The sequence below is a fragment of the Hibiscus syriacus genome, unplaced genomic scaffold (genome assembly GCF_006381635.1).
Source record: "Hibiscus syriacus cultivar Baekdansim isolate YM2019G1 unplaced genomic scaffold, ASM638163v2 tig00111273_pilon, whole genome shotgun sequence".
Lineage (NCBI taxonomy): Eukaryota > Viridiplantae > Streptophyta > Magnoliopsida > Malvales > Malvaceae > Hibiscus > Hibiscus syriacus.
This window is the reverse complement of record NW_024063040.1, coordinates 1251435-1262825: the sequence shown is the minus strand read 5'-3', so window position 1 is coordinate 1262825 and position 11391 is coordinate 1251435.

Genomic DNA, 11391 nt, shown 5'->3' with positions numbered 1-11391 from the left:
ATGTTACTGAGATGTCTCTGTGTATTCCGTGGCCATTAGGTGAAAAATACTGGCTTACTGTTGATGGCCGGTGTGTTCTCTCTTCGTTCGATCGTTTCATCGTTGGTTGTTATTGATGGTGCGTATGAGTTCTGTGTGTTCTCGGTCTTGTGAGTTCTAGATGCTCGTTTCTGTGTGGTTCTCCGGGGGGCTATTTTTTTGGTGTACTATTCTCGCGATGATACTGCGTTTAGTTTTGTTTTTTGGCAGTATGGGTTAATGGTTCTGTGTGTTTGGTCGATGATGGTTTCTCGTCGGTGATGGTTGTTCTCCCCCCGTACTGTGATCTGTGGTGGGGTATTTATACCCCCACCGATGCTGGTCAGTTCCGATGGTCATGGGTCGTGAACGTTACTGCTGAAATCCCGGGATGGTTCAGTCTCGGGATCCTCGGCCCACATCCGACCGTTTCGCGTGACCCTTGATCTCTTGATTTTACGGTGCTATTGAGGGTTGAATGAAACCCTAGACGGTTGCAACCCTAACCTCTACTGGGTTGGTTCAGGCCCAATCTAGACCGAAATGTGGACTGGATTTGGACCCATTTGGACCCTGACAAAAATAACAATAAATTAAATTAAATTAAATTAGATTAGATTAATAAAATGAAATGAAATAAAATAAATATTAATAATAATATAGATTATATAATATATGTTTCAAAAAATATTTTTTAAACTATATATTATATTTAAAAACGTTTTTAAAACTATATATCATATAGTTTTCAAAAATGATTTTAAAAATATTATATAAGTTTTCCAAAATGTTTTTTTAACTATATATTATATAAATTTTCAAAAAAATGTTATTTTAAAAAACTATATATTATATTTTCAAAATGATTTCAAAACTATATACTATATAATTTTCAAAATGTTTTAAAACTTATATATTGTACATAAATTTTCAAAAAAAATGTTTTAAAAAACTATATAAATATATATTTCTAAAAATATTTTTTGAAAACTATATATTATATTTTTTAAAAACATTTTCAAAAATTATACTATATTACTATAATAAAAAATAAATAAATAAAAGCCCAAATTTGGACGAAAATGAGTGTCTACAATATGTTTAAAAGACTTTCAATCATTTGATAATACATGTTTAAATATTCTTGCAAACGTCATATTTGAATCGAGTACCTCAAAGAATAATTATCATTCCTTAATTATTATGTTCACTTGGATCATACAAAAGATATACAATATTTTTTTAAGTTTTATTTTTTTTATGTATATAAATTTTAGAGGTATACGTATGAGATGTAAAGCAAAGGATTCCCGTTTCTTTATCCCCATCCCATGTCTCATTGGTTTCCTTATAATCATCAAGTTCAAATTCAGTACTTTCTTTTTATCTATTTTAATTTATAAGATTTTAAGTAGGTTAATATAACATTTAACATGATAAGAATCAAGTTACCTTAATGATTAAAAGAATTATTGTTATTCTTAAAGGTTTCAAATTCGACCATCAAATATTATAGTATATAGGATATTTAAGTGTTCATTGTCAAATTATTAAGAATTTTTAGAAAAGATACAAACACTTGTAAGGCCCTTATATTAAATAAAAAAATATCATTTAGAATAATATATATATAAATAGTATTTGGTTTATAAGAACCAATGATTGCTCTCCTTCAACTCATAATATTCAACAAGAGAGCCAGCACTTAATGCTTTTTATTTAGTGTAGATTACATTATTACACATTATTATTATTATTATTAATTTACTTTAATCGATAGATTATTTTTTCAGTAAATCAATCATTAATGTTATTTTTTTCAAAATTAAATGATAATTTTGATATGATTTTTTTATATTTTTATTTTCTATGTTATTTGTTTCCTAGTCAATAGTTTGTGTTTATTTTTAATAAATTAATGTGCGCCTTCTTTCTTCATCAACAATTCAAATATTATTGTTAATAATTTAATACTTTAGACGGCGACACATATAATCATTTTATTGATAATTAAAATGAAAAATATTTTATTTTAGAAAAACCTAAACCTAGGACTCATAAATAAAATATTTCAATATTTAACCACTAAATTTTTATTTTTCTTGTTATTTTTCATATGATGTCATTGTTTTTTTTCTTGAGTTTTTTTTTTACTTTTAAATAAGAATATTTGTTATTTTGTCGTGCTTTTCTCTGCTCTTGTGGCATGTTTTTTCTCTGCTCTTATGGCATGTTCCTTATGGTTTTCATTAAATTTTTCGCATACTTCTGTGGTCATGTTGGTGCTTCTACAAAGATCCTCACAGCTTTTGTTTTCTGATTGGCTTGTCGGTGGTCACGTATTGTCAGATCATCTATATTGTAATTATGGTCGTTTGCCGATATAATCAAAATTTTGTAGCGAAGCAGTCTGTCAAGTTCTTTGGTTCGCTCACCACTCCTTTATCACATCGTAAAGTGTCTCGTTCTATAGAGTCCAGGAGTTTTATGAAGATTACTAGATTGTTATGATGTTTGGAAGGTTTCATTCTCTTCGTATCTTTGAGCTTAATATTTTAATTTCATGTATGAGTTTTTAGTGACTAGTGTCTCCATTTTCCCCTTTAGATGCGTTTCAATTTTGATTCCTTCATTTTTATTAATGAAATTCAGTTGTCGTTGTTCAAAAAATAATATTATCTCATTAATTTTTCAATTTATTAAAAAATATCACATATATTACTATTGAAGAGAGAGAAAATGATATAAAAATATTTTTATCCAATATTAGGGTTTTCGACTATCTGGACTGTTTTTATTTTTCGTTTATTGAATTCTCTTGTTTTTGGAGTATTGAGTTTTTCTTGGTGAACTATACACGGGTGGCGAGGAGTGATGGGGGACATTGTTAATAAGTTGGAAGGATTGGAGCTGGGGTGGAGGAGGAGGAAGAGGAAGTTCTTTATTTGGAAAACTTAGGTATTGCCCCGTTGGTATATTTCGAGAATTATTTTGTAACGTCCCGAATCCTGGATTAAAAGTATTGAGCTAACCCGAGACAGGCATTGGTTTAAGTCTATAGCTTGAAGGAAGCATTGACCCAAATTAAAGAGGATTTGGGCTTGAGGTAAGCCCAATAGTGAATAAAAATGTGTTTCTAATCTGTAGTCAGAATTGGAAGGACCAAGGAAACAATTATACCCTTGTTGAAAAATAAGCATGGAATCCTTAATTGCTTGGTGATATCACGTCTGATACACCCTCTTTTTCTCAACTTTCCTTTATTTCTTCTTCCTCTTCAAATCTTTATCTTCATAGCTCTTTCTTCCTCTCCAAGAACCAAGTAAAGGTAGAAACTTGGTAGTCTTGCAACCCTAGTTCAACAACCTAAAGATAGGAATCATGATCCTTGTATCCCAAGCTTTGTATCAAGCTCTCAAGACACCCATTTCACCATAGTTATAAGGAAGGGGTTTAGAAGGGTTTTAGGAACTAGATGGTTCCAACCCATTTTTCAGATATTTTTAGCCTTAGGAAGTGTTTTAAAACCCTCATTTGGTTTTGTTTAGTGCAAGAGGTTGGAGAAGGCTCATAAACTAAGGGGAAGGAAAATTTTACTTTGGGATGAGCCTTTGATGTTTCCAACAGTATAGCATTAAAGGTAACTCACTCTTGACACGACTATACCATATGTAAGCCATTTAGATGAAATGAAGTAGGTTGCATAAGCTTGAAGCATTCCCATGGTAGATTTCATCTTTAGAGTTATAAACATGCTTAAAGCCTTATTTATGCTCCTTTGTATTTTCATAAAACATTAATAATGTTTGAGACCTCACTAAGGTCTTCTGGATAGTAGAATAGGAGTTTTTGCACCCATTTTATGCTCTCTATAGGTTGAGTTTTGATACTAGAGGGATAGTATAGAAACTTGATCTTCTTTTCAGGCAAACTCGTAAGTTTATGGCCAAGAGTATGAATACTCTTTCAAGAGCATCGATACTTTGGGTCATAGTTTCGAAAATCCCAGAAAGTATTGAAATTAGGCGGTTCAGAATGTTTAAAAGTATCGATACTTGTAGAAAGCACTGAAACTTTTGCAGAAGTATCGATACTTTTAGTCTGTTTTGGAAAAAAAAGACCAGTTTTTAAGGGAATTAGACTCGAGGTACCTCAACACTTCAATATATCCCCAAATAAGACTTTAAGCGAGAACAATAATTAATAACATAACAGTAGAAAAAAATAGCTAGCTTTACATAAAACTAGCCTTGTTTGACGCTTGGGAAACAATTAGGACACCCGAGTTCCTTTTAGTAGAAATATGAAAGTTAGTGGTTCGAAGTCAATACCATGGTACTAAAGTAGCCGACTGGGTGCCAGATGCCCCAAGACTCGATAGAGTAAGTTGATGGGTGTACGTTCCGATGAAAATTTTCAGATCTCACCCAAGAGTAACCGATGGTGCTTCGGTAGTGCTAGAGGGGTGCTTGAGCTCAAAGATGCAGAATCCATCAGTCGCACCATGATGACAGCCACAAATTAGTAGTACAATATTCAGCATGTTCAAACCTGTGCCACTAGTCATTTCATCTAGTGAATTTATATGGTATATTACAGTTTTCCGTGAGTCACTCAGCTTGTCAACTCAGGGTTCGGAATGTGTTTCGTGCATAGGTTCTTAGGGGCAGATTTTAGGGAGCTATCGTCATCAGATATTCCAATGCAACAAAGCATATTTCCAGAGACCTTTTAGAGTATATCTTGAGTCATCTTTAGAGGGCATGTACTGTTATGGACATGTATTATATTTTCATTCGCAACTCTTTTTGGAACTCAGTATTTTGTATTATTTTTATAGATGTATTTTCGGAGCTCCTCATTAATTGTAAACTCAATTTATTACTATGTTTTTATATTACATTATGAATGTCTAAATTTCAAAGATTTACCAGCAGTTTTAAAAGAAAATTTTGAGTCACTATTTCGGTAGTCCCGTGTAACATTGTAATTCATGGATCTTCGGATCTAACTGGACTACGATGTTACATGTTCGGTGGGTAGATTTCTTACAACGGGGAGTGTTAATTTTCAGGCGATGAAATCAATGATGGCTAACGTTTGGCACCCCATTAATGGAACTGAATTGAAGGCTGGGCGATATCTATTCTGACTCTATCTTGAGGTGGATATAGATAGGGTTTAGAATGAAGGTGATTGGTATTTTAATTCCCATCTTTTGGATGTTCAACAAAAGCTGAAAGATGAAAATCCGAGTAAGGTGAATCTGATCCATACGATTAGAATTATTTCTCTCTCTTTCTTCAATAGAGGCAATGTCATTAAAATGGTCAATGACAATCCAAGGTTTTGAACTGGAAATCGAATAGTTGCTCAGGTCTTCCCAACATTCCTCTTTTTTCCTCAAATAAGGCTGAATATACACGAAATTTATAAGCCATTTTTCCCATTTTCATTTAAGTCACAGTGAATGGCTTGATCAGTGTTATAACAAATTGTAACATCGATTAGGTCAGAATTCCAAAGCAGGATAAGACCGCCCTTAAACCCACTAGTCGGGACTTCAAAATAACTATTGAACTTCATTTTCTTACAAATTTTACTACCCATACCAACATCCGCTTTAGTTTCAAGGAGACAGAGTAAACTTGGATTATCTTCTTACACTAAATCCAAGTAATTCCTCGTAAATTTGAGGTTTTCCACCCCTCTACAATTCCAAGAAATCGCTTTCATAGCGAAGGATTTATAATGTTAATGTTACCCTCTATCGTAGGGCTAAAATCAGTAGAATTTTCTCTATCCTTACTCAAAGTCTGATTTGAATTTCTTTGGTCAATCTCTTCTGTAACATGGGTAATGCCTCCATCTGTTGAGGGAGCTATGGAATCCACTATCATCTTTTCTCTTTCAGTGAGCTCTTTAGAAGTGCATTCCTTTTGTTGCGCCTGATTTTTTTGGTCTGTTTTTCCTGATGGTGAAATTCTTCTTTGGTTTCTCCTCTAACTTTTTTTTATTAGATTTTAATGGTTGTTTACCCATAATCTTCTCATTTCTGCTGATATATGGTTCTTTAACATAACTAAACATCTCGCGAGCACTACTTGAACGAGGTTTCTCCTGTAAGCTTATGTTTTGATCGTCTTGGTTGTTCTCGTTCCTTTCCCTCGCTGATTTCTCTTTATCAAACACAGAGAATCTATTTTTGTCTTGATTTCTAGATTTATTTTCTTCTTGATTCTTGTAATTTCCTCAACCCACACGTTGTCTCCTTTGAACTAACATCCAAGGACCAAATTTATTGTTATCAGATTCTGTTTTCTTTGCTTATTCCATTTCTTCGGGGGAGTTTTCCTAAGTTTTTTTTTCTCTTGAATTGATCGACTATCTTCCTTTTTTTGGACATTCCATTCTTCCTGATTCTTAATAATATATTGATCTGTTCTATGTCCGACTATCGCACAGTTAAAACAAATTTGATGAATACCCTCATATTCGATGTTGAAGATGGTGTTCCCAATATGAATTTTAGAGAGTAGTGGTTTGTTTAAATCAACTTCCACATAAATTCTAACAAATTTACCCCAAGTAGACCACACAGTCCTGTAATCGATTTTTATAGATATACCTATTAATTTTCCAATATTTACCAAGATCCCTTCATCGAAATACTCCATTGAGAGACCTAGAATGTGAATCCAAATAGCTGTAGATGAAATACTTGCACTGTTCGCGTAAAAGTTCGGACGCCATTTTTTTAACTGTGAGGCAATGATCCATAATCTTCCAAGGTCCATCTGTTAGGACCTTCAATATGTCATTCATATTCTGAAACTTCACGACATAGAAGCCGTTCCCCAAATCAATGCAATCTAACTCGCCTTCGAGTTTCCACAGAAGTTTTCTGCTGATTAGTGTTTTGTAAGCCACTGATCTTCCCAGGAGTTTAATTATAAGCGCCTTTCTCTATGGTTTTCTGATATTTTCTTTCAGTTCTGCAGGAACTTGATAGTTGGTATACCATCTTCCATTTCATCTTCCCCATCGGAGTCTGCTTCTTCCTCTTCTATCCTTTTGGAATTGTGAAAGATTCCGGTAAAGATAGGTAAGTCCACCACCGTATCTCTCCAGGATATTGGTCTGACTTCATCTATATTTTCTCCATCATCCTCATTAGTTCTGACTCGTTTGTTGCTTTTGTTGATTTCATCAGCCGTTGTCTCCGCTATAGTCACCTTGGTGACAGGCGGAATCATCACATGTTAACGCCAAGAGAACCAGAGAACACAAGAAAGCTTTAAGGAACGTTTGATTCAGGGTATCTCACATCACCAGAGGAATGAAATGTCATTTCCCGTTTGGTTGGCATTCTTAATCTCCTCTAATAAGTTATTCTCAACAATAATATTTTGAGATATATTATCGGAAATGTGATTACCCCATTTTCTTATGTATTGTTATATTTTCAACGTTTTGGATTAAAATGTTCTTAAAAAAAATTCCCAAAAATATTATTCTTTTGTAGTTGAATAAAAAAATTCTACGAAGTTTAAATTACAAATTTATCTTTAAACTATTTTAAATTTAAAAAAAATCCATAATTAGAATTTTATATGGAGTTCAGGGGTTAAAATAAAATTTTACCCTTTCATTAAACATATTTATCTTTTTAATTTTATAAAAAAAAATTAAATAAATTTTATGAATTTAAAATTTTTAAAGAAAATATATAAATTAATTATAGTAAAATTATATTAGAATTCAACTTGTTAAAAAAATAAATATATAATAAAGATAATTTGATAAAATATACATTACAATAATTTTTTATTCCTTTAACCAAACACTATAATCTTACATTCTTGCTAAACAAATCAAACACAAAATACAACATTCCCAGTATCTTATTCATCGATAATCTTATTTCCGCCGATAATTTTATATTTTGTGAACCAAACACACCCTAAGAAGATTACGAAAATTTCTAAGATTAGACTAACAATAACATCATTATGAATTATACAAATTTAAACTATAAAAATATAATTATAATAAAAATATATTTTATATAACTCACTATTAATATTTTAATACATAAATCATAAATTTTATTTATTTTCAAATAATTAAAATAAATTAAAATTAATAAATTATTTTTTAAAGATGTTAATATTAAATTATTAAAAAGGTAAACTACACCAATAATCACTAAAATTTAGATTAGTGTTTATTTTCACAACTGATGTTTTAAAAATTATAAATCGGTCATTAACATTATCATTGATACAAATTTATCACAAATTTGTCATTTACAGTTAACCGCTGTTAATTAGAGTGACATAATATACAAATCGGAGTGTCAAATGTTGAAAGCAAAAGCATACATGTGTTGTCGCTTCATCTTCTTCCTCTTTCTTAGGTAGTTACCATGAATTCTTGCTTCATCTTCTTCCTCTTTCTTGGGTAGTTACCATTGGTTCTTGCTTTGTCTTCTACTATCATCCCGCAATTATCGCTTCCCATAAAATCCATAAAGTAAGTTTTGGGGAACTTTGGTTCTTATTCACATTGTCAACGTCGGCCATTGAAATCAAATGGGTTGAGTCAGTTTAAAACAGACGGTGTCGGTGACGCCTGCAATAGATCAATAGGGTGCTTTACGTGACAAGACCGGTGCCGTCGGTAGCTTTGGGAGTGACTAGGGTCTGTCTTGGATCGGGTTCTCGGAGCTGGAAAAGAAGAGCAACAACTTCGACGGTAATAATAAGAAGAAAAAGAATAGAAACAGTGATGTTGTGACTAATTTGGGGGTGAGTTGGGGTTAGTCAAGTTGGGCGAGTTGGAGATCTGACTCGCTAAGTTTGCGGTTGGGGAATTTGTAGAAGTATATAAAAGGTGAACACGTGGCTACTGGTTGACTTGAATGGCTTAGGTGGTATTTGTTTTTGCAGAGGTAAAAGGTCTGCAGTCTGCGGACCACATCTGCAGGCATCTGCAACAGAAGAGGTGGACCAAAAGTCTGCAGTCTACAAGAAGAAGACTGTTTGTTTTTTAACGTCTGCAGACTACTAAAATGAACTGAAATATAAATAAACTGATTTTTTAAACTTAAAAGAGTTTTGCAATACTGAGATTTAAATAATTTTATTTTACAATACTGAAATTTAAATAATTCATACAACTACAATAATAAATTATTTAAAATAAATCAATCTATATTTTAAAATAAATCAATCCATACTAATAAATTATTTAAAATAAATCAATTCATACAACTACAATAATAAATCAATCTATATTTTAAAATAAATCAATCCATACTAATAAATTATTTAAAATAAATCAATCCATACAACTACAATAATAAATCAATCCATATTTTAAAATAAATCAATCCATACAAATAAATTATTTAAAATAAATCAATCTATACTAATAAATTATTTAAAATAAATCAATCCATATTTTAAAATAAATCAATCCATACTAATAAATTATTTAAAATAAATCAATCTATATTTTAAAATAAATCAATTCATACTAATAAATTATTTAAAATAAATTAATCCATACAACTACAATAATAAATCAATCCATATTTTAAAATAAATCAATCGATACTAATAAATTATTTAAAATAAATCAATCAATACAACTACAATAATAAATCAATCCATATTTTAAAATAAATCAATCAATACAAATAAATTATTTAAAATAAATCAATCCATAAAACTACAATAATAAATCAATCCATATTTTCAAATAAATCAATCCATACAAATAAATTATTTAAAATAAATCAATCTATATTTTAAAATAAATCAATTCATACTAATAAATTATTTAAAATAAATCAATCCATATTTTAAAATAAATCAATCGATACTAATAAATTATTTAAAATAAATCAATCCATATTTTAAAATAAATCAATCCATACTAATAAATTATTTAAAATAAATTATTTTAAAATAAATCAATCTATATTTTATAATAATTTATTTTAAAATAAATTATTTTATAATAAATTATTTTAAAATAAATTTTTTTATAATAAATTATTTTAAAATAAATTATTTTAAAATAAATAGCCTTATTAAATTATTTAAAATTATTTTAATAAATAATTATATTTTATAATTGTTCTTGAAGAGGTTTGAAGACCTTTGAAGACATAAAACCAAGTCTGCACCAAGAAGAGCTCGCGCAGACGTTTGAAGAGCTTCTGTCTTCTAAAAAACAAACAGTCTGCGAAACCTAATGTCTGCGCGTGATCTGCGCGACGCAGACATAAATGGTTTGAAGAGCTTGCACAGTGAAAACAAACACCACCTTAGCGTTGTCGCTGGAGAAGCCATTAAAGGCTGGGTTCTCCTCAAGGTCGACTCTTTTGAGAAGCTTGAGAATGTGTGACTTGTTTTCATTTTTGTTCTTTTCTTGTTTATTTTATTGTTTCCCTAAAGAAAATTATTTGTTTCTGAAAGTCAGAAAATTGTTTCATTTGGATATTAAATTCTTTTAAAATTAATTCTTACTTCAAACCTTTTCAAATCAAGAACAACTAAATTTCTTTTATGTTTTTTGTTTTCAGCGTTTAAATGGAGTGAATTTATTTATTGTTTTTGATAATCTAATAGGGAAGTTCTTTTAAAATTTATCTTGTATTTAAAAATTCATTTGAGATAAATATTCCATCTTCTTTAGGCCAACTCAAAAAATCATCTGTGTTAACTAATGAAGAAAGAGGAAGAAGATGAAGCAACAACCAATGATAGATCTAGAAATTAAAAAATGAGATCTAAAATTTTAATGTTCATATTCTAAAAGATTTGGGTATACATTTTTTTTTTACTTTTTCATATTTTCATTAACAAATTAAACTAAATTAAAAATTTTCTCAAAATAATGGGTGTGTAGTGGCTCCCCTAAGGAGCCACATACATCCGCCCCCGGCAACAACCCATGCATGCTATTATTTCAACATTTGACATTCCATGTAGCGATCAACCCAGTCCAAGTAAGCTTTAAACGATCCAGTTGTATATTCCGTCACTCTTATTAACGACGGTTAACGACAAGTAACCAATTTGTAACAAACGATAGTGTTAGTGGCCGATTTGTGACTTTTGAAACATCAGTGATGAAAAAGAACACTAACCCAAGCATCAGCGTTAGTGTCCATTGGCGTAGTTTACCCTTATTAAAATAAAATGTAAATATATAATTGAGTGGAGCACATGCATTAATAAGGGTAAAATTATAATTTGTTTTCAAACACAAAGTTGAAAAATAAAAAAGCTAGAAATCCTAGCTTTTGCGATTGATTTAAAAGCACCGTTTCCACTACAAATTATTGTATGATATTGATTT